The following is a 25056-nucleotide window of genomic DNA, read 5'->3' as shown; positions in this document are numbered from 1 at the left end:
TTATTTTATCAACTTGAAATACAGGCAAAGCATATTTTTGTAGATATGTTCCTAAAAATATGCATATATTTTTTAGGGACACATCTACAATATACATGCATATATTTTTACGTTTGCACGTGACTGTTTTATACCCGTGTTTAAACCCGTGTTTCTCCCTTGTCCGACCCGCACCCGTATCCGACACAGTTAGGATGTTTTTCACCCATTTCAGCAATATTATATATACCCCGCGGGTACCCGAACCCATTCAGGACTCTGGTCCTCGTTTGGTTTAGTATTCATCATCATCATCCGATGTAGCGTATGCTGCACCATAAGCCATACATATCAAATAGTCATCGACTGATTAAACATTCAAATGAAACTGTTTTCTTAATGGTTTGCTGTCAGGGTCCAAGATAGTTGTAACCGGCCCAACTTTCAATAACAGTTTGCAAAGCCTGCATGAAAAATACAAACATTGAGTGAAAATAATTGACAGATAGGGTGAACATGAGAAATAATATATAAAACTCGGGACTGGGTTCCTTCGATTTTTGCAGGTCATGGATTTTCTTGATGATCTTGTTTCAAACGTTCTCTCATGCAGATGTCAAGGACTAGCTATTTTACTCTATTATTTTACCCAGGAAGATCAAATCTCTGACTCAGTCATGTGAGGTGGGCAGCTGAAGTTTATCAGTCTCTAAAGGAGAGCAGACCGGATCAACAGGCTGAATTTCACTTCACAAAAAGAGCAAAGTGAGTTTAAATTTATTCAAAGACTGCAAGGCTTTTGAGCCCTCTTCCTTGCTATTTACACAAGTCTCAGTCTATGCAGTCAAGAGAAAGGAATATGAGAGAGAGAGAGAGAGAGAGAGAGAGAGAGAGAGAGATAGAGAGAGAGAGAGAGAGAGAGATAGAGAGAGAGAGAGAGAGAGAGAGAGAGAGAGAGAGAGAGAGAGAGAGAGAGAGAGAGAGAGAGAGAGAGAGAGAGAGAGAGAGAGAGAGAGAGAGAGAGAGCGCTGAAGAGACAGAATGAAGCCTTGGCAGTTGTCAAGGCTTACAGTCCCAGGAGAGCCTCATCCATATTGTTATTCTGAACTGGAACTAAAAACAACCTGTCTGTGAGTAGATCAGTCTGGTTAAGTAAACTTCAGAATCTGATACATTAATGACAGTCAGGCATTGTGGATATCTATGCACAAGTGAGGAAGAAACATAATTTAATGAAAGTTTAATTTAAAGAAATGTTAGCATTTGTACATGGTACATTAGTTTTGGGATACAAGTTACATTGCTACACCAGTGTAAGCTACTGTGATGACTCGTTCATATATATATATCTGTATGATATTACATTGTATGCACATGTTCACTGTGATTTTGCCAAGTAATGCCCCACATTGTACGATTTTGAGCTGTCCCAGACAGAAGATGACCAGTTGTTGCAATCTCCGTGGCCGTGGCTCCTAAACGGTGGTCCTACATCATACAGTGAGAGGTTCAAAGACGCCTGTTGTCACGTTCTTACGACCAAAGATAGTCTACGATAATTTTCTGACAGTGTATCTCACAGTGCGTTTGCTGCTACGACCTACATCTACTGACTAGCCAATAAAAATGCAACATGAAATGGTGTATTGATCAACACAACATGGCACTAAAACTTAAAACTACTTACCTTAAGCTCCATTTGCAAGATTGGCATGCCTATATGACCGCGTCCATATTCTTCTCTTTTACTTCCATATTCTTTCTTCTTTTTTCAGCGCACATAAAATGGGAATTTCTTCGGCACAAGCCTCACAGTGCATTATGGGTATTCTCTAGCTGTTGAGTGTACATTGGTTGTACACTGGATATTGTGGTGCATTATGGGATTGAATAAGTGCACTCAATAACATCCACTATGGTTTTGGACACCACTACAAATGGCTCTCCCCTCAAATAGTGCTCTATTTACAGCTATAGGATGCTATTTCAGACAGCCCATTGGTTTATTTTTGGTAGTTTATTATTATATCAATAAAGTTCCTCTGCACTTGGATCCTGCCTTGGCTCTTCTCTGTGAGCACTCGGAGTAACACTCCTTTGATACCGATGCTATTTAAAAGTTTATTTAATAACGTATAAATTATGTACAAAATTTTCAGCATCACATGATTCTTCAGAAATCATTGTAATATGCTGATTTGGTGCTCAAGAAACATTTCTTATTTTTGTCAGTTGATTTTTTTTTCAGGATTCTAGAAAGTTCAAAAGGACAGTATTTATTTAAAATATTATTTATTTCTAAGATTGCGTTAAAATGTTTTATTTATTAAATTTATCCTTGCTGAATAAAATGATTAATTTATTTTAAATACATTTTTTTTTATTTCATATATAGATTTTTAAAAATGTATCACAAAAATTAGCACCTTCAAATGTGGACATAACTTTACAAATATCCACACTACACCCCTGGTGTGAGGTTTTCTTATTTTTTTCAGCTTGAATTGCCTTCCATCAACCTGAAGATGGGCCGAAAAACGAAAGGCAAGGACAAAGAAACAAAAAAGAGAAGAGGAATGTCATTACAAAGCTTCTATCATTTCTCTGCCACTCTGCTCTGTGGGATTAGTTGAATATGTCTGTTTCTTTCATTCTTTCTTTGTCTCCATGTCTATCTGCTTTTCATTCCTTTCTGTTTCTCCCTGTCAGTTTGCTGGTAAAGTGGGTTTGTAATGAGCTGGTATGAGAGTGCAGACTTATCAGTAAAGGTGGTTGTTGAAATACATTTTTATCCAAAGGAGACAGACTAAAAAAGGTGCAAAGAGGAGCATAAATAATTATAGAGAACATCCAATTGCCTTGCAATGAAGAAAAGTGGGTTGAAGAAGACCTATTTCATGCCAGTGCAAGTACATTATTGTGGTACTCACAGCCCTTCAATGTGAAGTCAAGTCACCTTCATTTATATAGCGCTTTTCACAATATAGATTGTTTCGAAGCAGCTTTACAGTGATAATAGGAAATTAATGGGAGAGAGATTGTTTTGGCTGTGCATCAGCTATAGAAAAAAGTTATTGTACAGCTTACACGACAACATTTTCAACCAAAATAGAAAACTCTCAATGTGTTCCGGCTGCTCATTCGCATGGCAACTGTGTCCGACGGCTAAAGAACGCAAACCCTGAAACAGGTTTTGAAATGGTTTTGAAACAATACCGTTATTTATTCAAAATTATTCAAAATTATTCACAAAACATATCAAGCCATGGACGGATCTTCCAACACTTGTCCCCTGCTTGCTGATTTTAAGAATCATTGTTGTCAATGAAAACAGTTGCGTGACATATTGTCAGCCACCATGGTATGTCATTTTATCATTTTCCCAAGTATCCATGATTTCCTGGTATTTGGTGCAGATCATGCGCAGATCAATACCAATAAATATTTCAATTTTTTTAAACAGTGCTGTTAACATTTTTCTGTGTCCCAGATTTTATATAACACATAGAGAAAGTATATAACACTAAAAAAATAATTGAATCAGCTAAATTAATTGAGCAGCTCATTAATATTTTTCTTAATTCACTCTAAAAAAAAAAGGTTCTATATGGCACCAAAAATGGTTCTTGGCTCGTAATCATAGGGGAACCTTTTTTAGTGCTATATAGCACCAATTTTGGTGCTTCAGTGGTTCTTCAGAGGTTCTTCACCGGTTCTTTGACTAAGCGCCAACATTGGTGCTATTTAGCACTAAAAAAGGTTCCCCTATGATTACGAGCCAAGAACCATTTTTGGTGCCATATAGAAACTTTTTTTTAGAGTGTACGACAAATACATCACATAAAAATTCCACCAACTGTTATAAGGTTAACAGCCCGATGTGACATATACTATGTCACCACAATATTTTCGTAACTTGTTTTATATCAATTTGTTTAAGAAATGTATTAAAATCAGGTTAAGTGTAATTTATGATAAGTAATTAAAATGTTTAGAATTGTTGCATGGGTTGAAACACCTTTTGTAACAAAAACAAGCGTTTAAAAAAATTGCTGACACTGCAACATGTGCTAACCAGACAAGCCACCATTTTGGAAATGTTGCCATGGCAACAAAAAATGCACAAATTGTCACATGACTGGACCTGGGTGTTCCTTATGTGTCCCTTAGGGACTTCCTGAGTTGAAATATAGGGATATTGCTTTAAAAAGACCTTTCCAGATAATCACCAGTGTTTGTGACACCCGTGTCACTGTGGGTTCTTATGGGTTAAGTCGTTTCCGATAATTTCGATAACATTTTCATATGTACAGAGGGAAAGTGAAGTTAAGGAGGCCTTCACAAGGAAAAGTCTAGTTGACAGTCTCTGCTGACACATCAGGGCTGCATTGTGGTTGGTCTCAGGTCCACCATCTGGATATGGCCTGGATCCGGCAGACTACTGTAAACCTCGGGATAAACAGAGAGACTAATATTAGCGTACATTCTTATGATGTAATGAGTAAGAATAAGTAATTAGCAAGATTTTAAAATGTATGCCATTTTTATTAGGGAGCCAGTGCAGTGTTGATAGAAACGGGCTAATATGGTCATACTTCCTGGTTCTCTAGAACTCTAGCTGCTGCATTTTGGACCATTTGTAGTTTATTTATTAAGCGTGCAGGGCAACCACACAGCACAGCATTACAATAATCTAACCCTGAGGTCATGAACGCATGAACTAACTGTTCTGCATTTTGCATTGAGAGCATATGTCATAATTTAAATATATTTTAAATGATGTCAAAGTCAATGCAATGTCAAAGTCATTCTAATGTACATGCCAGTAAAGTATTATAACTACATCTATGTAGACAAGATTATGAGCTATAAGATGAAATAAGTTATTTTTTAAAACATTTTTTTACTTTTTTAAAAAAAAAACATACTTTTAACTGTTTTTATTCAACTTAAAAGATGACCTGAGGTCAAATAATCCAATAAACTGAACTTGGGCCAGTGATCACCATACTTTCATTGTTTTGGAAAGAGCAGCATTGACATTAACCCACAATAAAATAGTCATTGTAATCTTAAAGCAAATGATGCTCTCAAAAGCCATGAGAATGCATTCACTCTTCTTCTCTCTACTTTCACTTTTGTTCCGTCTACACACAAGCATCAATGAGCATTAAATCTACAATGCCAAACTCAAATACCCTACCATAAAATTCCTAGTGTGGGAGTAAATCACGTAATCTCTAGTTTGTGAAGTGACATCAAATGCGCCTCTGTACCGTCCCTCGCTCACTTGCTTTTTCAGCTGTCCTTAGGTTGCCAGGTATTTATTCCAAGAATCAATATGCATTATTAAAATTAAAAGAGAGGTAGTTTCAAAGTCGCCATCTGGATTTCCAGGAGATGTGTGTTCTTTAAATGGTTAGTTCACCCAAACATTAAAGTTATCCTATAATTTACTCACCCTTAAACTTCTTATTTATAATGCTTTATAATGGGGGTGAATGATACCTTAGATTTTGAAGCCCCGAAAAAGTGCATCCATCCATTATAAAAGTAATCCATATGGCTCCAGGTGATTAATAAAGGCCTTCTAAAGAGAAGCAAATTTTTTGTAAGAAAAATATCCATATTTATACATTTCTAAACTACAATCACTGGCTTCCGGTAACAGCCGTACGCGAGGCGGAAGAGTGACCTCTGACCCGATATATGATGTAGGATGTAGGAGTAGCGTAAGCTTAGGTGAGAGTAGACTTTTTATTCATGACCAGTGTTTTGTTTTGCTCTATCCTCTGCACTTCCGCATTAGTCAAAATGTCATGCGTCGGGAACTCAAATTGCGTAAGGTTTCTCCCGGAATCCGGTGATGTTAGTTTATAAATTTATAAATTATGGGATAATTAAAATTTTTGGGTGAAATAACCCTTTAATGGGTTTCATCTTGAAACAAAGCTGACATGATGCTACAGAATATTTACTAATTATTAACAAAGTAAATAAGACCAAATCACTGTACCATATGCATTTTTCTCATTATATGCTGAAACTTTCTGTTATGTTTTGCTCCTGTTGTTCAATAATTGAGATTGGACTGTTGTTCTTGCTGTGGGTGTGTAGAGGCTGACCTCGATACCTGTTGAAGAGTTGCCTGTCTAAGTATGCTTGACTAAACGCATATAAATGACAACAACCACAAGTGGATTGTGAATTTTAATGCAGATAATGATCATTTTCTTTCAGAGGTATCCTGTGTCAAGCACATTTTCTGAGATAAAATAAACAAACACTTACAAACAAATCTAAATGAATGTAAAAAAAATAAATAAATCTTGGCTTTCTCTCCTTCCATCTAAATACTATGAAGGCTTTGTTAGCGCTCTAGATGTGTGGTTGTTGCAGTTTACAATTCATGTACAAGGTTGCAAGCATTATTTTGAGAGCTTATTTGAGGTTAGAATTGCTATTCTGGTTTTACTCTGCAATTCTTTTCTATCTTATTCCTGCTGCTTAAAGGGATAGCTCACCCAAAAATAAAAATTCTGTCATCATTTCTCACCCTCAAGTTGTTCCAAACCTGTATGAATTTCTTTCTTCTGCTGAATACAAATGAAGATATTTTGCAGAGTATCGGTAACCAAACAGTTGATGGACCCTATTGACTTCCATAGTATTTTTTTTTTTCATACTATAGAAGACAATGTGGCCCATAAAGATTGGTTACGCACATCATGAATATGGTTACCCATATTCTTCGAAATATCATCTTTTGTGTTCAGCAGAGAAAGGAATTCATTCAGGTTTGGAACAACTCTTGGGTGAGTAAATGATGACAGAATTTGAATTTCTGTCAGGACCATTATCGTTAAAAATGATTGATTATTAGAATACAGTTTGGATTGGTTGGTATGGTTCTGTTCTGGGCACGAACTCGGGAATTTATTCTGATTCAAGGGGAATCAGACTACCAAATACTGACTGGATGAGAGGTGGAGCTGGGGATGGAGGAGGGTAAATGAGATCTGGAGAATGCGATAGTTGCTGATAGTACTGAAAGAGCTTATATGCTGTGATAGACGTTGTATTCCTATAGGTAGACGTGATCAGCTGACAGTCAGCTAATGCAAGCTTGACTAACGTGACCTGCCAGAACTGACGCTATGCTTAATTTTTGGGTGAACTATCCCTTTACAGTTTTTTACAATCGCTATGACAATTTTAGCAACACTTTTAACAAATTTCCTAAACTCTTAACGCACCACCACACCTTCCACACACAATTGACCTATCGGTAAGCCCCTCCCATCGAACGCCGATGAGCCAATAGCAGTTGAGTATCAGTTGCGCTGGGACCGGAACTCGGACATATTTAGGTGTCAGCGCCATAGAGAAACATTGGAAAATCCAAAGCTCTCATCGGTTTGATGGTGTTTATGCTACAAAAATGGTAAATGTCGTGCCTGAGGTACTGTAACACTGACTCCAGGGATCCTGAGAGGATTTTCTGTTTGTCATACTCTCATTAAGTTACTATTAAAGTTAGTAATTCCCTGCTAACGTACAAACCGACTAACTATAACTAACTGTTCTCATGCAATGGTGTAGGTCAGAGACACAAAGGTCAACATGTCAGTGCATCTCTCCATATTAAACTGATTAAATTTGAATTTCTGTAATCTTACCCTGCGGTACATGAACAGTGTTGATCCTGGATGTTATCATCTGCGATCGTAACAAGAGGCTTCTCCCGTTTGCATTGAGATCTGTAAACCATCGCTTCCAAATTAATCTCTCACCATATTTATTTTATTCCCATTTTATTTCTGTGAGTTTAGATATGTTTAAAGGTCTGCATTATCTGTCTAATAAAGAGGACTCTTATTTTGACGGGTATAGTCTCCGGCTAGTGAAAGGAAGAGCTTGCACGCAGTTTATCAGAGTTGTTTTGCAGATACAAAGTTTACCAGTTATTAACTGCACCCCCGAAAAGGCATAAGCTCTGTGTATATGTTTGTTTACTGTGAGTGTTTTTGTGTAATTTGCTGTGTATGTTAATGGTAATGCCACGGAGAGAGAGAGTTTGTGAATGAGACGTTAATGCGCACTTCTTATGCTTTGTTTGTTCAGCTCTTACGATGATTTTTTGAGTGAAAAACGATGTAATAAACTTCATAAACAATCAGTAAAGTTTGGCCATCATTCGGACGGGGTGCACGCTACATTCTGTGTCCTAAAACATCTTGGGATAAGGTTTTCACACTGACAGCTGTCATTGTAAGATATAGCACCTCCGTTTGTTTGTCCGAGTTAGCAACAGTAACTAAGGGGGGCAGGGCTTACCGATAGGTCAATTGGCAAAACGGTTAATTTCATGTTCAAAATCACACATTGTAACCTAAAATCTAACACTTATTTTCTAAATAAAATAACTCACTGACTAACACAATACACTAACACATGTTCTCTTCCAACAGGAACATTTAGTCAATCATAACACAATGTCATAAAAACACTAACACTAGGTGGAATGACAGAAACTGCATTATTTGTTTGTGTCAGGTCTGCCCTTATACAATAGACTGTATATTTTATTGATCATAGCTTGTGTGTCGTTTGAAGACTCTCCACATTTGTGTTTCTTTTGCTGCACAAATTCAATAAAAAAAATGAATAACCCATCTCAGGGAAGTTTTATAGAATGCCCTTCAGTTTTATTTCATTATCAGCAATCACCATGTTGACAATAACAAGTTCCTGTTCTTCATTTAGGAGCTTTCCTCTGCCCCCTGAGGGAGGCAGATTTTGAACCCTTAGAGGGACAAAATACAGTTACATATTAGAGACCAGATGCATACAGTCACTGAAATACATGGTAAAAGTATTTACACTTTGCCAAAGGAGAAGCCCTTATACAATATCATACTGTTGGTTTCTGGAAAGAAATCTGGATAATGGATGCCACTGTGTCCCGGCTGAGATTTGGCTGTACTTGTTCACCAGCCCCTCTGATAGCCTGTGGTTTATGACATGGTCTATGATAGTAGGTCTTATTTCATCAGTTACCCTAATTCTAGCCCTTCTTTGAATGTCACCATGCATTCACCCTCCTCAATCTCTACCTTGCCCTTGTCCAGGCATTCCTCTCCCTTGCTCTTGTCCCATTTCTCCCTTGTCCTGGTACTCATCTTCCTCTCCCTCATAAAGGCATTTTTCTGACTTTCTTTGTGTTGCTCTATATTCATTTCCCACACAAGATCAGCCCAAAGATGTCCTCTTTTACTGTATACCAAATGGTCATGAGGTTGAAAGAACATCAACACCTGAACAATTCCTAGATGGGAATCAGCTGGGATTTATATATTTGCATAACTTCACTCAGCTGTTTCTCAGTAACAATGGAATAAAATATATTTGTGTTTCAATTCTCAATATAAACAGCTGTTTACCTTGACTTTAGTCTATAAGGTTAGGGTTTAGAACATGGTGTTATCTGTTCTGACATACAGTGTTAAAGCATTGGTAAATTTGGCAGTGAAAATCCATTGTTTTGGTATTGGTTGAGCTTGTGTGTACAAGAAGTTCAAGCATTTTAAATTTGTGTTAACTGTATGCATTTTGAGTAAAATCAACAATAAATGTGTTAATTGTATAGCCTACACAGACAGATGTTGTGCTAACTGCGTTAAGAGTTTAGGAAATGTGTTAAAAGTATTGAAAAAATTGTCATAGCGATTGTAAAAAACTGTAACTCAACTGTAGTCAATTAGTATGAATTAGTATGATGACTACATTCTGCATTTTAAAAATGCGTGACTTGAAGCATGCCATAATAAGCAAAGACAATATCACAGTTAAAAAAAGAAATGAGAAAAGCAGTTATTTTGGTTGAAGCTTATAATAATTTAAACATGATCACTCGTCTCCCTGGACACAGCCCAAAGAGCTCAGCAACCAAACACAAACATCTGTTGACTCACTGTCCATAATTCTAAATTAAGCAAAAGATAATTATTGTTTTGAGCAATCTGACACACACATATAGTATACATATAACAAGCCAAATCAGATGTTTTTCAGATTTTTAGCAGCATACAGCTTGTGTTGGGCAAAAGCTGTATCTGTTAGTTATGCGCATTCACATTCAGACCATAACAAGGTTAAAAAAAACCTTACTGAACATTAATTATGAGCTTCCAAAACTTCTGACTGAGGCTGTGTTTGTTTCCACAAATTGAACATAGAAATTAAAACAACATTTATTGATTTTTTTTAGTCTTATTATAAGTGCAACCATAATCACATTACTCTCTCAATACTCAAACTGCAAACTGAGACCAAAACAGAGAGCAGAGCTAAGAGGTGGTTACAACTACACAGCCCAGCATAAGATATCTTTGATATTGGTTGACAAGATATTGGATGTTGTCTAATTTGCGCGCATCAGGGAGCTCGCGTTTACTTTCGCTTTCGATTCGCAATCGCACGTACTCTGTGTATAGAGAGCGCCAGTGCTAAGCATGCATACTACAAGACATTTATCAGAAGCTTAGACTCTGTTGCTCAACGAATCCTCCAACATGGTTTTTCTTGTCAGTCATCTCACCTTACTCTCGTCACGTGATCAGTGAACTGTAATTCCTGCTGCAGCTCGTGCTGGATGCGCAGAGCAGACGTTTACAAAAGTTTACAATCGAAGTGATCGTTATCCAACTGAATTAAATGTTTTTTATTTCTATATAATAAAAACCCTGACAATGTAATGTAAAATTATTGGTGCATATTCCATGCTAATTTCAACCTCGTGCTCTGTCATGGCGACATCGCGAGACAGCTTTTCAATCGACAAGAAATCTCGTCACATTTCAATCTCGTCACACCCCTAATAGATAGATGTTTGAATCTTCAAATGTTGTCTCATAATGTCAGCAAGCATCCAAGAGTGCTAGTATAATGTGAAATAACCAATTAGATACTTGTGATATCAATCAAGACATTATACTACCTTTACAATTCAAATGTTTTTTATGGTATTTTTGTTTTGAATCTTAGTGTTCTAAACACTTGTTGTCAGTCAGAATAAATGTATTCCCCTAGTGCACGTCGTAATCCCCCAATTTTCCCACTTTAACACATATCGAAGGGAATAAGAAGCGCTGAGAGACGTGAGGTCGATACTTTATTCATACTGATCGGTGTATAAATATTCATGGAGACTTTCCGAAATCAAGATATGATGATCCTTTAACAGCCTACATTATCTTGACGTATATTGATGGCCCGAAAAAAGTATTTTTGGATGCTCAGTCTTCCCCCATTTCTCCAATGTTTCTGTGTCTGTGTTTTGAGGAAAAGATTCAAAAGATTACATAAAATTTGCAGCAGGAGGCAAATTTTTTGTCTCCCTGGTGAGGATGTTCAAACAGCCTATGTGCAGAGAGAGGCATGCTGGGTTTGCCGAGTTCTGGTTTAATCTAGCCTAAAGATATGTGTTTATCAAAGTGAATTCTCAGTCTGATTTCTCAGGGCAACCAAAGCTTGCGAGATGTTCTGATCTCCTAGATTCAAAGGCTTGGTTCAGAGTGTTTGAAGAGCAACTCTCACACCACATACATCACAAAATTAGAGCTGAGAGAGAGAAGTCCAGGAACTTAATCTTAGGAGACTATATAGGCTGGCCACATCACAATATTGTACTGTATGGATTACACCGAATTACTTTCAAGTCCCGTAAAGATCTGAAGTTTTTCCTCTCTCTCTGACCTCCGATCTGAAGGGTACAAAATTTAATGACACATCAAACTCAGGAAAGGCCAACAAATTGATTCAATGGTAAAGTAATCCACGAGGCTTCAGTCAACTGTGCGCAGTCAACAGAAAATCATTGATTTTTCAGGATACATCCCGCCATGTCACACTCCATCTCAGACAGGAATATGGGCCACATTAATCATTTAACATCAGCAGTCATATAAGAATAGAACTGAGGTAGAGTTCTCATTTGGATCAACACTAACGACAATCTGAAGACGTGCTGCATCTAATTTTGCATACACTGTCACCTTTAGACTTAGGGAACTCATGAAAGATGAAAATTTGGGTACATAGGGGCAGAAAAATGAAAGGGTATTTTTTCACCAAAAATAGCAACAAAACCCCCCATGGTAAACATTTTTGGCAAAATATACTGCAAAATGTCACTGATCTATGAAGTCATGCAATGAAAAAAAGTTGATACTGAGATCATCTGATCTAATATTTAACCATTTTTACAATGTTGTTGATGTAGCTCAGCATTTCTCAAAGTGTGAGGCGCGCCCCACTGGTGGGGAATAGAGACATGACAAGTGGGGCGCTAGAAACGGGAGGAAATTTTGTCATTTTTGTGCCCATCTCTATTAACCTTTTGAGTGGTCCCACATATGGGATTTTTATTTCTGTGCCCCTGAGAGTACGGTACCACATGTGGGATTTAGAATGTTCAGTGATGTGACATAACTGCCAGATTCAAACTGTGTTTTCTCGCTTTGGCTGGCGCTGGGCCAGAGGCAGTTTTCAATCACATAATGGTTATTTTAGGTTTCAAACATTTAAATACACATAAGTACTAGTAAAACAAATCTAGAGTTTGTAAAATACACACTGGTGTCTTTGGAAGCAGCAATAACAATCCATTCAAATATAATTTAACAACGTGTTTTATTCATATCAGATACACATAGTGTAAGTAAATAAAAGTTCTGCCAGGAAGATCCAATGTTACGTCACTTATCACATTCAGACCTAACCAATCATGTCCTAATACTCGGAGTATAAAAGAATTGTACTTATACATGTCTGAGTTTGCAGATGCTGACGCCAACATTTACCTCCATCGTCCCCACCAACACCAGGATGGTCCCTGTCTATACCTCCCAGGGGCTCGGCTGAGCCTTTGCCTTCATCTTCAGTCAGGAAAAGCAGAGTCTGTTACCCTCGAGACGAGAGCTATGGACAGGGCCTACGCCAAAGAACCTCTTAATATAATACTTGCTGGTCTGCTAATACATTTGTTACTTCACCGTACTTCATCTGGCCTCCTGAGTCTTTCTGTTAGAACTATAAAGTTTACTCTATTCTTCTCCCAGTTCACCGGCCACTTACTTACATGTATTTCGGAAGAAACTGAAGAATTCAACTGCTGTAAATTCGACTGACAGGACTTTCTGAACTGCGGTGCAAACAAACATGGCAGCGTCCATTTCACATTATTGATCAAAATCAAGATCATTTATAAAGGTTTTTAAACGGCAAAACACACTCTCTTTCACATATTTGAGAATCGGAATATCAGATAGTTGATGACATGGTAAACAATTTTGTCAATATTTTTAATAAAAAACAAAAGACATAAAATAAAAGTTACCATGGAAACAATAAGGGGAAATGTTCTAAAATAACGGTTGCCTTAAAAAAAAAACACTCGAACTAGAATATCTTAAATGTACGCATGAAAGGGTTATGAATGTGATGTTAATAGAATTAATTTTAACAGTTAAACTTAAAGCCAAGTTTATTATTTTGTTAGGGGGATTGGGGAGGGGACAGGTGGGGCTCGGAACCCTTCCCTACCTCCAAAGTGGGGATTGGCAGAAAAAGTTCATGAAAGATCATGAAATTACTACTTTTTGAGACTAAAGATTTGTTTATAATTTTCAGTTTGCTCAATACAATACATTTTACAATACAATTTAATATGTTTTACTATTTAGCAACTATGTTATTATTTACCATTATTTACCATATCATTTACAATGCAGTTTTACATAAATTAGGTTTTATATCATTATTAAATAAAAGAAAATGCTTTTTTAAAATAATCTAAACATTGGAATGGCAATCAATCAATCAATCAATCAATCAATCAATCAATCAATCAATCAATCAATCAATCAATCAATCAATCAATCAATCAATCAATCAATCAATCAATCAATCAATCAATCAATCAATCAATCAATCAATCAATCAACCAATCAATCAATCAACCAATCAACCAATCTTATTATGTTTTATTCGAAATTGATTGTTTTGTTTTGTTTTAATTATCTGTTGTTTTTTAATCAAATTTACGATTTCTACATAAATTATATGATTGAAATAGAACTAAAGATTTTTAATTGGATGGATGGATGGATGGATGGATGGATGGATGGATGATAGACACTTACTAGGGACAGTTACTTTGATTTATATAGTTATAAAAGACTTGAAAATGTTGCACTGCCTCCGTTAAGGCCTGTACACACCGGGACAAATATCGCGCGCGCTTATCGCCAGCGTTTTTCGTGCCGTTTTTCGGCGCGTCTTGAGTGTTCACACCCAAGCGATTTTCACTGGCGCTGCGCAGAGTGAACGTGCACATTCAGTCGATGCGTTCCCGGTACGCAAGATGGTGCTGCGGCACTTTAAGCATCTGACACTCGCTTGTCACACAGAAGGAGAAGAGAGACAGTATTTACGTGCTTGCCAAAACCATAGACATATTATTTATATGGACAAAACCATTCACACACTTTTTGCTAACTGGCAAGCAGCATTAGCAGTTCATCTTCTTCTTTGTCTACTTACTACTTCTTCGTCGTATCAATGTATGCTCGGCAAGACCGTTTTGTGCTTGAGCACCACCAAGTCGTGTTTTACTGTCACTTCAGCAGCTCCAGGCACGTGAACAAAAGCGCCGATCTCATTGGTCGGACAGTTTTTTACGCGCCGCGTCAAAATAAAAAAACGAACCCGAGGTGTTTTTTTTTCAAATGACGCTTTTACGCCTGCTGTTTTGCGCGTCGGTGTGAACACTCACATTGGCGCCCATTGTTTAGTCCCGAGGCGTTAAACGTCGGCGATAAACGCGTGCGAAAATCGTCCCGGTGTGAACAGGCCTTTAGTCATCTTTCGGTAAAATGATGCAAATTTAGGCTGGAAGAATGAACCGGCTAATCTTTCTCAATGTAATGTTTGAATCTTTCAAATGTTGTCTCATAATGTCAGCAAGAATGTGACACCTACAATTGTTATAGAGCTGCAGAGGGTCATGATGAGATTCAACGCAGTGTGTCAGACTACTTTTGACAGTTGGGGCACGAAAACGTCCTCTCCCTGCTAAAGGACAGCACTAAGCATGTCCCAAGGGGGCCCAGAGGTCCATGGTTAACAGCAGGCATGCTGCCCACTCCATTAGAGCCTTAATTAGACGGGCACAATGCCCGCTGAATGGCCACTGGGGGAAAGCAGTGCCCCAGTGTTTTGATTACACTTGCTGTCTGAATAAAGGCTGCATTTGATGGAGAGATAGATGAAAGACATTATTTAACGGTTGGTGTTCATGTGGAATTGACCCGACACCTCATGCTGATGCAGTCTGGCTATTCCCTAGCCCTCTGCTGACATAATGGCTCATTAGCATGGTGTTAGTAGCAAACATTGGCTTGTGAACGGGAGTTCTTCAGTGGAGTCCATAATCCCTATGGAAGAGCAGCAGAGAAGAAGTGCACTGCTATCAAACTGAACAATGTCACTCAATATTACACTATAAATAACCACAACATTTTATAAAGAAGATATAAAAAAAAAATTTTGGTGACCATTGACGTAAACAAAACAAATAAATAATCTTTAGCATGATGTTTTAATACCTTATATATATACCATAATTATAAAGTCAATTTAATCTAAATCGATCATAGAATAATATGAATTAGTACATTTTAAAATGATGAAAATTTAAATAAAGAATGACATGAAAAAAGCATTGCGATATTTATTGTTTCAAACGATTTACTGTATATCACGACTTACTGTATATATATTTTTTTATTTGACTGTCCCTCAGCTGTATTTTTGACAAATTGACACCTTAATTGAAGATAAAATACTTATTCTTTACCATGGTTTTTCTTTTTTCTTCTTCTTCACAAGTATCATATTCCATCATCACTGCAATAGCCTAATAGTGTCAAATTTTGCAAAAAGTTTGAAAATATAATTTATTACTTATATAATGGTTACACTTTATTTTAATAGTCTACTTTAGACATTCTACTAAGTAACTTACATGAAACTAACTCTCATTAGAGTATTAGTAGACTGTTAGGTTAGGGTTAGTTAGTTTATCCACGATCCGTATGGACCAGGGGGGTATTCCAGAAAGCAGGTTATGTGACATACCCGGGTATGTTTAAGAGTAAGTTAGCAGATAACCTCAACTTTCGGTTCCAGAAACGGAGGTAACTTTCAGGGTATGTAAGTAACCATGGCAACTCACTCTCTGAACATAACCTGCTCCGGAGCAGGTTATGTTCCAGGGTTAGTTTGCTTAAGAGGTGTTCAGATGTGTTTTATATAATTAATATAGTTTTTAATATAACCAATTTTTTTTCAGTTATATAATATACAATATTATATACTAATTCTAAAGAATTAGAATAAAAATTTAATTAAAAATAAGTTTAAATGTTAATTCAATTAAAATATATGTATTATTTGTTTTATTGTCATCTCACATATTGATCTGCATTCAATTAATTAGCATCAAACAAACAATATAATTTTTTTTAAGATTACTTATTAAACAAAAAGATGATTCCACAACCACCAAATATGTGGCGATGTGCACTAAGTAGGTTATGTAAATCGCATTAAACAAAAGAAGAAGAGGAAGTAGAATGGCACACTTTTTCTTAGCGTCTGTTTCCTCATTGATTTGTCGCTCTGTTGAGAATGCCTTGTGTGTTAACCGGGAACATACTCTGAGTTGGATGAACTTACTCCCGGGCTCGTTTTCGCAACCAGCATACCTCGAGTAAGCAAGGTTTGGGTTAATCAACCGAGAGTTCAAAGTAAATGTGACAGTAAAATAACCTTGCTTTCTGGAATACCCCCCAGGCCCCACGGTTCTACACACATGTGATTCGCAGATTAGGGGCCATTTACATGACACCGTATTCAACTGAAAACTTTTTATGTATTTTGGCCATTCATTTACACGGCAATGGCATTTTGGAAATGCAAACTTTTGAAATTGAATAAGATCTTTTGATGTCTCTCTGGATGAACCAGAGGCTCAAAACTTGGTTGCTCTGTCACAGTCTCATCCTCGCCGGACAGACTCAGAACTTGTTGAACTGTTACAGTCTCATCCTTGCTGGGGAGACTCAGAACTTGGTGAACTGTTTGTCTCTCTCAAGGAGAAACTCAGAACATTACGGTGTATCTGTTATGTCACTCTTGAAGGGAGACTCAGAACAAGGTGTGTCTGTTGAAAGGGTACCTTTATCCTTTTCCGAATGGGAGGAGATTGCAATTTGGCGCTTCTCCATTCCAGTGTTGCGATTGGCTGCTGGCATCAGAGGGGGTCCCCAGTGAGACTCACCCTCCTTTCTCCTGTGGAACTCATTTGCATACTGTACACAGTTAGAAGTCTTTAAAGTGTCTTTAAAGTTTACCAATGCATTTCTCACTTTCCAAACCACCATCAGAATACCCTTGACAATATTCTAAACAAATAGAAACCAAACATGATGGGAAAAGATTGAACTGTTCAATCATTTGTTCATTAACAGCTGATTCTGTGTAAGATGTTGCATTACAAATAGCTGTCACTGAGAATACTTATTTCTCTGAATAAGTATGAAATGGATGTGTGTAGTTTACATCAGTCTTAAGGTTTCCAAACATAGTTATGACTGGATTTGGATAGATCATTTTGGTCTTTCTTTCACCCACTACTGCTGAGGTCCTGTGGAATTTTTATGGCAGTCATAGACCTGGACACTAGGGATTTGGGTGAAGGGCAGAAACTGCATGTGGACCAATGAGATGTCTTGTCCTTCCTGGGCTTGGTACAAGAGTTCCTCTTATTGCCCTCTAAGAGGTGTCTGGATGTTGTCCTAGCATTTTTATCTGATGGCATTGGACAGTTTGTTTGTGTCAGTCCACCTTGATCCAATCAAAATGAAGCAAACCTTTGTCCACCGTTATGGACAGAGAAGGGCCTGGTCATAAACTGGGCCCTGGAATGTGCTGTCCACTACAGTTGAGTTTTACCGTTTTCGAATCCATTCAGCCGATCTCCAGGTCTGGCGGTAGCACTTTTAGCATAGCTTAGCATAGATAATTTAATCTGATTAGACCGTTAGCATCTCGCTCAAAAAATGACCAAAGAGTTTCGATATTTTTCCTATTTAAAACTTAACTCTTCTGTAGTTACATTGTAAGACCAACGAAAAAGAAAAAGTTGTGATTTTCAAGGCCGATATGGCTAGGATCTATTCTCTCATTTCTGCGTAATAATCAAGGAACTTTGCTGCCGTACCATGGCTGCAGCAGGCGCAATGATATTACACAGCACCTGAAATTGCAACTTTTCATTTTCCGTCTGTCTTAGTACACGATGTAACAACAGAAAAGTCAAGTTTTAAATAGGAAAAATATCGAAACTCTTTGGTAATTTTTTTCGAGAGAGATGCTAACAATCTAATCAGATCCAATGATCTATGCTAAGCTATGCTAAAAGTGCTACCACCAGACCCAGAGAATGGTTGAATGGTTTCGAAAATGGTAAATCTCAACTGTTTAACTCTAGGGGAGTTGGAAAATGAGCCAATTTTCCAAAAAAGTGGAGTGTTCCTTTAAATCCGAACCAAGTCCAAATAATGGATGTTGCAACGGTCTTTTTCACCAGCTCCTCCGTTTCGCTTTCAGCTATGTTCACTCAAGATGACGAATACAATGATGGGTTGTAGCCAGTTACAGCTCGTGGCTCAAAATTTTGCGGGTAGATTTCATCATCAAAATCATGATCTCTATCGTGGACCAATTTTGTATCGTTTATATTACATATCGTTTATATCGCCCATTACTAGGTCTTATTTAAAAATATATGTTATAGGATCTCTCTTCACTTTTGCCGAAAAATGACTGCAGTAAGCCATTTTATCAGTTGCTAAAAAACTTTAAAGGTCATTACATTAGGTATTGCATGCTCCACTACTCAACCACTCATCCACTCAGCTCTGTTTTCCAGTGAAGTCACAAAATAAAGTGCAACCAATTATGCCAAAAAAATTTCAAGTAACATCATTACTGATTTACAACTACTGACAAACAGATGCCATTTTAATTTGTGTATTTAAAATTGTCAATTGAGTAAGATTTGAACTTGTGACATCTTACACTTTAAGCCAGAAATACTGCAAATACACCAGCACATAATCAGATACGAGACTGAGCCCCTAAAGGCCTGTTCACACCGGGACGATTTTCGCACGCGTTTATCGCCGACGTTTAACGCCTCGGGACTAAACAATGGGCGCCAATGTGAGTGTTCACACCGACGCGCAAAACGCCAGGCGTAAAAGCATCATTTTTAAAAAAACGCCTCGGGTTCGTTTCTTTATTTTGACGCGGCGCGTAAAAAACTGTCCGACCAATGAGATCGGCGCTTTTGTTCACGTGCCTGGAGCTGCTGAAGTGACAGTAAAACACGACTTGGTGGCGCTCGAGCACAAAACGGTCTTGCCGAGCACACATTGATACGACGAAGAAGTAGTAAGTAGACAAAGAAGAAGATGAACTGCTAATGCTGCTTGCCAGTTAGCAAAAAGTGTGTGAATGGTTTTGTCCATACACATAATATGTCTATGGTTTTGGCAAGCACGTAAATACTGTCTCTCTTCTCCTTCTGTGTGACAAGCGAGTGTCAGAGGCTTAAAGTGCCGCAGCACCACCTTGTGTACCGGGAGCGCATCGACTGAATTTGCACCTTCACTCGGCGCAGCGCCAGTGAAAATCGCTTGGGTGTGAACACTCAAGACGCGCCGAAAAACGGCACGAAAAATGCTGGCGATAAGCGCGCGCGATATTCGTCCCGGTGTGTACAGGCCTTAAGGCTGAAACCGTGGAATTGTTGCCGGTTTTAAGGTTAAACGAAAGAAAGAAAGAAAGGCCAACATCTATGGCCCAAAACACATGGATGTTAAACACACTGAATCCTTCAATAATGTATCAAGCACAAGCAGCTACCATATTCGTTTTCATGTTTAAGTGAGACTTAATCATGTTCAGTCTCGCTTAAACACATCTGGCTTCACCGGCTTCAGTCATCAGATTAATGATGAGTGAGTGAGGGACTCAGTCTATTGAGGATGAAACACTATATCTATGCAATATGATAGCATGTGCGAAAATGCAATAGTTAAATATGGGTTGTGCACCATGAAACTGTTGATGTGTTTTCTGATATTACATGTATAATCTGGCATATATCCATCCAAGTTAAGGCTCCCCATAACGGACTAAATTCTGAACCATCACAGCAGTTCAATCGCTCCCGTTTTTTAATACACCCTCATATCACACATCATAAGTTCTCAAGGTGAAACTTCTATCTGCAAAACAATACACCCCCGCACACAGCGAGGGGTCACGGAAGAGTGAACAGCATAAAATGATCAGAAAACTATTCACAAACACCTAAACAACAATAATGAAAGTTTATGGGGAAATTATTCAATTATTCTCCCGTCACTTTGTGTAAAAATTATTGACAGTGTATTTTTGTCAGTGGAAACTGCGGGTAGACTTAAAAGTATGAGAAAGTGTTTCCCAGTTAGCTAGTCATGGTAAGGTAATAAAGAGGAAGTAGGATTGATAATATTATTCCAGTACTACAGCACCAAAAGAACTATCCAAGTGTTTGGAACAAGCATTTTAAGATTATTTATAATATGGTCGTTTTAGCCTCATCTTAACATTTTCAGCGTGGAACCTGACACAAATAATCCTGGCTTTGCAAAGAGGCTGTTACTGAAGGATGGGCCAGATGCTCAACTGCAGCATGTAACTCATTTCACATGCAAAGTCTTAAAGGCACAGCACATGTTTATATATATAGCAGATATAGCATATGTAGCAGATCTCTACAGGTGACACAGGGGAGGAGGAGATATAACAGAAGTTTTCATAATATAGGTGATCAGGTCACACAAGAATAGCCTAATCAAAGGTAGCCAATCTCGTCACAGCATATTTTGAAGAACAACATTACCATCCAATAGGGGTGTAACGGTACACGTATTCGTACCGAACCGTTTCGGTACAGGGCTTTCGGTACGGTGCGCGTGTGTACCGAACGGTTACGAATGCAATCTTTAACAGTTAACAGTCGGCTTGTTTTGAGCGCTGAACACACTTCAGTCCTAGTTCCCACACGAACATATTAAGTATTCTGTCCATTTTATCACCAAATTCAAATGATAAATGCTGTTTTGACGCTCTTTAATGTGAAGACTGATCACTGTAGACACGTCAGCTCAAGCGGCCGCGGCGCGCGCGTGTGAACGCGATCATCTGTGAACGTGATCATCTCTTCCTAAAGAATAAACATGAATTAATATCTTATGGTATGTTGAGGATACATTAACATTGAAACGTATCATCTGTGGTGTAATCGCTCAATCAGTGTTTCAACCGCGGAAAGACGTCAATATTAAAACAGCTTGTAAACAATGTCTTAGCATCACATTTACCTCAGGCAGTCATTCAGTGTACACAGCTGTTAGTTCACTGGAGATATCAACTATTTCGCTAAATATATGCACTATATTAGCCTATAAATTCATTATATTCTACTTACCTGTTAGTGATGTCTTGATTATTTAATGTATGTTTAAATAAACCTGTCATGAAAATGACACTCACTGTGTATAAATGATTAAATTTCAACAACGAATTGGAGAAAAAACATAATTTTATAAATTAGATTTATAAATAAATGCAAAAACAGCCTTATGTGAAGCTTAGGAGTGTTTGATTATTATACCTAAAAATAAATAGCAACTGAATTTAGGCTAATTTTTTTGGCTCTGTTAATTGTTAACCTTTAATATTAATGTGCACGTAAGGGCTCCCTATATAGTTTACACAGCAATATCTTCAATACAATTTTAGTTATAATTTAATTCATTTAAGGACAGACACTTTTTTTCTTCAGTAAACCACTGTTTAATAAAAATAAATAAAAAGCAATTTTGTAAAACTGCTGTACCGAACCCGTACCGAACCGTGACTTCAAGTTTCAAGACTTCAGTTTTGTGTACCGTTACACCCCTACCATCCAATCATAATTCGTTATCAATTTACCCTGCAGCTATTGAAGGCGGGATATTAGAGATCAAGTCAGATGTGAAGAAGAAGCATGTGTGTACATTAAACAATGATCTTCAAAAAGAGTTTATCAGGTGCACAGTAAGTTGTGAACAAAAGAATGTGGTATCGCATTGAATGTTACACCACCAAACACTTTTGACTCTCAGACAGAGAGCGAGTTGTCAAAATGCAAGACACAGTTGTCAAAATGCATATTATGTGGATTACTCTATCTCACATAAATAGTGAAACATGAAGTGAACACAAACAGCTTGGTGACAAATGGATGTGTCAGTATATTAGATCCTAGCATTCGGTCTTAAAATGACAGCAGCCTAAAATACTTGTCTGTGTCATTAATGTTAATCAAACAACAAAAGATGTTGAACGTTTATTTAATTAATAACTCTATCATATTTGTCCTATTGTTTGAAATATTTGTGATGTGTTGCACTGCGTGAGGCAAACGGTGGTCACACCAGATACTGACTGGTTTTCAGACCCCCCTGTACCCCCCCGCCCCCGCAATTCAGTAAAACTGCACATTTTAGAGTGGCCTTTTATTGTGGCCAGCCTACGGCACACCTGTGCAATAATCATGCTGTCTAATCAGAATCTTGATATGCCACACCTGTGAGGTGGATGGATTATCTCGGCAAAGGAGAAGTGCTCACTAACACAGATTTAGACAGGTTTGTGAACAATATTTGAGAGAAATAGACCTTTTGTGTAGCTACATATAAAAAGTCTTAGATCTTTGAGTTTAGCTCATGAAAAATGAGGGCAAAAACAAAAGTGTTGCATTTATAATTTTGTTCATTGTATATACACACACCGCACAGACAGCCTCTCAGTTGAAACATTTAATTTGAAGGAGAAAGTAGCAATCTATTAGTGACGTTTCCTGTGGCTTCTCACCATACGATTCTCCTCTTAGTCCTTTATAGTGTTGTCAATGAGTTCTAATCATCCTCTGCCGTCTCCTGTCATCTGTCAGTGACTTCTATTCACTTCACTACACTGTTACCCATCAATACAATGGCGGCACAGAAGATCATCTCACGGTGGGTCCTTTACACTGGCCCGCGGGGGGGCCGTCTCACTCATTAATTAAGCAATTATTAGGGAAACATTAGGAAGACACATCTCCTCTGGAGGGGGTGAGGTAGGAATAGAGAATGAATGAAAATGGGCGATGAGGACCTGGTTGTGGTGCTTGCGAAATGAGGAGGAAAAATGGAGGTGTTTGCACTGATTGGTACCCCGCTCACCCTCATTAGCTTCCTCTCTGGAGTCCCGCAGCAGCAGGGGTTTGAAAGCACCAGCTCAGCGCTTGAAAATGGTGTGGACTGCCACATCTTGGCATGTTATGCACCATGACTAATTATCCTTGGAGGCATTATATTAGTTGCTTGATTAGCAGCCTGTTTTCATTGCTAATTACAAGTGCTCTTTCTCGACCTCTGACAGAAATGCTACATAGCTTTCGCCTCTATTAGTCTTATTAGTTTGCTGCTGTCTATCTTATTGAGCACCATTAAATGGACTTTTCTGATAAGTACTTCTCAGAAAGAACAAGTCAACAACTTGTTCACACACATAACTTATTCAGCTTCCGAACCCGATAGTTTCCATAAGAAAAGGTCTGATCTACTGGCACCATGAATGTTTTATCAGCCAAATGCCTCTGCAATATGAACTACCTCATGCCAAAGTGCAACGTGTGCAGAGGCTGAAGCTAAATTACTTCCGACTATAGATAATGGATGCTTGGCCCAGCGAAATTACAAGAACAAAAGACTGTAATAAGTGGACAATATCTGGAAAGAGTCCAGTATTGCAGAATTAAATATACTTGCATGGTAAGTTCATTTATGGATGTGCTGTGTAGCATTTTTTGGGATTTTTCAGTGACTGTTCTCTTTTTGCAAGTTACATCGATACGCCAGTTGGACTCATTCATTCATTCAGATGATTAGTTCAAAACACTCCGTCATTTAGGAATACATTTTGTGACTATGCGACCAATGCAAGAGGAACTTGTTGAACATGTAAAAGTAACTGAAGGACAGCAAAAATGTTCTTGATGGAAGTTATCTTAATGGAAAGAAGACAAATGGACCACAAACTCAAAGTTCCTGACCCCCTTCTTTTCAACTGTCCTCATGTGAAACAAGTCATGTCCTAAATGTGGACAGTTGGTACAGTAGTCCCACACTGTTCAAACAGCGCTCTGTTGGCACATGCAGGGGTTTGAGAGACTACTCCAACATTTACCAAAGGACAAGAAGAATTTAATGTAAACAGAAAGATGGCAAGAAGGATGTTCATGTCCTTAAGACTGTCCACACATCAACAACGTCAGCCAGAGAGACGTCTGGGGTGAAGCCAGCCGGTGTCCTCAAATATAATAAAATGATGGAGGCAGTGTACAAAGCAGACATAATGAAAGGTTTTGTGGAGTGTGCCAGGAAGACCATCAAGTGGCATAATATGATTTTCTTTTAACTGATTGATACTGCTGTACTCAATGGCCGCATTTAGCCATGACAAAAAAAGATAATGAGGTAATAAAATGGGTTACTATAGTCTCCACTCGTAGTACCTCAATCACAGCTTTTCAGACCTTCTGATCTAATACTGGATGGTTCAAAGATGATATCCACACTGTGAATAGCCTATTTGACCTAGAAGCCAAATCAAACTAAATATTTCACAAAGGATGTCTCAACTATATCACACTTGGATCACAGTTTTCAAGAAAAACCAATATCTCAAATGTTAGTGGCCTTCAGGTATATAGAACAGGTGGCAAAGGCTTTTTTTTAAATAATCTACTCAAATCTGTTTAGTCTTTTTGTAGCATGACATCAAATAAAAAAGCCATTGTGTACGAAT

Source organism: Gobio gobio (assembly GCF_949357685.1).
Source record: "Gobio gobio genome assembly, chromosome: 11".
NCBI classification, from domain to species: Eukaryota; Metazoa; Chordata; class Actinopteri; order Cypriniformes; family Gobionidae; genus Gobio; species Gobio gobio.
Note: the sequence above shows the minus strand (reverse complement) of the source record.